Source organism: Musca vetustissima, unplaced genomic scaffold (genome assembly GCF_032173495.1).
Source record: "Musca vetustissima isolate MV318-11 ecotype Yass unplaced genomic scaffold, APGP_CSIRO_Mvet_v1 utg19881, whole genome shotgun sequence".
Classification (NCBI taxonomy): Eukaryota; Metazoa; Arthropoda; class Insecta; order Diptera; family Muscidae; genus Musca; species Musca vetustissima.
Window position 1 is genome coordinate 52,501 of NW_026886163.1, and position 2,500 is coordinate 55,000.

Here is a 2,500-nt window from a genome sequence, read left to right on the forward strand (position 1 = left end):
ACTGTTCAGCATTGGAATTCCCAGTAAGTGTGAGTCATTAACTCGCATTGATTACGTCCCTGCCCTTTGTACACACCGCCCGTCGCTACTACCGATTGAATTATTTAGTGAGGTCTCCGGACGTGATCACTGTAACGCCTCGTGTGTTACGGATGTTTCGCAAAAGTTGACCGAACTTGATTATTTAGAGGAAGTAAAAGTCGTAACAAGGTTTCCGTAGGTGAACCTGCGGAAGGATCATTAACGTGTTCCAACCGTATAACAAAAACTTTTATTCTTGATTTTCACAATGTACTGTTTTGATCTTAATTGATCGAATACATACGTTGAAATCAAAACATACAATTACAGTTGTACTTATATTTAATATAAGTTAATGTTCTTCTTCTGTTTGCTCGATATATTTTCGGATATGTTGATGTCAAGCGGTTGTTTGAACTAAGACATTCGCAACATAAATTGTATGTATAAAAACATAAGTTATTGAAGAAATTGATATATGCCAATTCATTTTGGTGTATTTTTGATTTCTTTCAATAAAAACAATTTTGACTGTATACAAAACAAAAATAAATTATCACTCTAAGCGGTGGATCACTCGGCTCATGGGTCGATGAAGAACGCAGCAAACTGTGCGTCATCGTGTGAACTGCAGGACACATGAACATCGACATTTTGAACGCATATCGCAGTCCATGCTGTAAGGTACTTTAATTAATTTTAGAGTGCTGCTTGGACTACATATGGTTGAGGGTTGTAAGACTATGCTAAATAAGTTGCTTAAATAATCAATTCAATTTATTGAATTGTGTTTTGAGCACATGTTATATTACTGGATTCTGGTTTTTTGTCACCAAAAGACCGCTATAGAATTCATAATATTAATAGTCAAGATAGAATACCTCATTGAAAAAATCCTAGTATTTTTTTATTAAAATACTTTCATTTTTTTCAATTAATTGAGGAAGGTCTAGCATAAAAATTTTTTATGAACTAGAATTGTCTCTTTTATATTGAAGAAAAAATATGAACATACAAAAAAGAAAAGATTTTTTCATTAAAATGATTTATTCTATAAAATGTAAACTATAAATTAGTATTTGTTTAATACAACCTCAACTCATATGGGACTACCCCCTGAATTTAAGCATATTAATGAGGGGAGGAAAAGAAACTAACAAGGATTTCCTTAGTAGCGGCGAGCGAAAAGGAAAGAGTTCAGCACTAAGTCACTTTGTCTTTATGGCAAATGTGAGATGCAGTGTATGGAGTGTTCAATTTCTAGTATGAGAAATTAACGATTTAAGTCCTTCTTAAATGAGGCCATTTACTAAGGGTACCAGACCCGTATAACGTTAATGATTACTAGAGAACTTCTCCAAAAAGTGCAGACATAGGGTGGTAAACTCCATCTAAAACTAAATATAACCATGAGACCGATAGTAAACAAGTACCGTGAGGGAAAGTTGAAAAGAACTCTGAATAGAGAGTTAAAAAGTACGTGAAACTGCTTAGAGGTTAAGCCCGATGAACCTGAATATCCATTATGGAAAATTCATCGTTATGATTGCTATATGAATAATATAGTAAGAATGGCGTGCATTTTTTCCATATAAGGACATTGTAATCTATTAACATACCCAATTTATCATAAGATCAATGGCTTAAGTTTATTCAAATTAGTATGCTTGCGTATTAACATAGAATAAATGCTTTTGATTCGATAAAGTGTTGATAGATCTATTATATATAGCGCTTGAATACTTGTATTCTATAATGGCACATTAATCTTGATTTTTGTGTTTATTATATGCGCTTATATGATTTACAATGCGAAAGATTCAGGATACCTTCGGGACCCGTCTTGAAACACGGACCAAGGAGTCTAACATATTTGCAAGTTATTGGGAATATAAACCTAATAGCGAAATTAACATAACTTTTATGGGATTAGTTTTTAGTCTATTTATAGTCTATTAATTCAATCCCGGGGCGTTCTATCAGTTATGCATAATAATATTTATATTATTTATACTCACCTGCCGAAGCAACTAGCCCTTAAAATGGATGGCGCTTAAGTTGTATACCTATACATTACCGCTAAAGTAAATGGTTTATATTCAATCTCGGTTGGATTTTAAACTTTGAAACTTTAGTGAGTAGGAGGGTACAATGGTGTGCATGGAAGTGTTTGGCGTAAGCCTGCATGGAGCCGCCATTGGCACAGATCTTGGTGGTAGTAGCAAATAATCGAATGAGACCTTGGAGGACTGAAGTGGAGAAGGGTTTCGTGTGAACAGTGGTTGATCACGAGTTAGTCGGTCCTAAGTTCAAGGCGAAAGCTGAAAATTTTCAAGTTATAATTATAACAAAAGAATGCATTGCGCATTTTTTTCGTAATTAAACACTTGAATAATTTTGAACGAAAGGGAATACGGTTCCAATTCCGTAACCTGTTGAGTATCCGTTTGTTATTAAATATGGGCCTTGTGCTCATCCT

General features: G+C 34.1%; 1 non-coding gene and 1 pseudogene across 1 annotated transcript; both read left to right on the forward strand.

Annotated features, from left to right (window-relative positions):
• Positions 1-578: 578 nt before the first annotated feature.
• On the forward strand, positions 579-757 carry LOC133333643 (5.8S ribosomal RNA). The gene has a single exon (XR_009754463.1). It is a non-coding gene; the product is annotated as a 5.8S ribosomal RNA (ribosomal RNA).
• Positions 758-1,110: 353 nt separating this feature from the next.
• The window catches only part of LOC133333640 (large subunit ribosomal RNA), a 3,248-nt pseudogene continuing 1,858 nt past the window's right edge, over positions 1,111-2,500 (forward strand).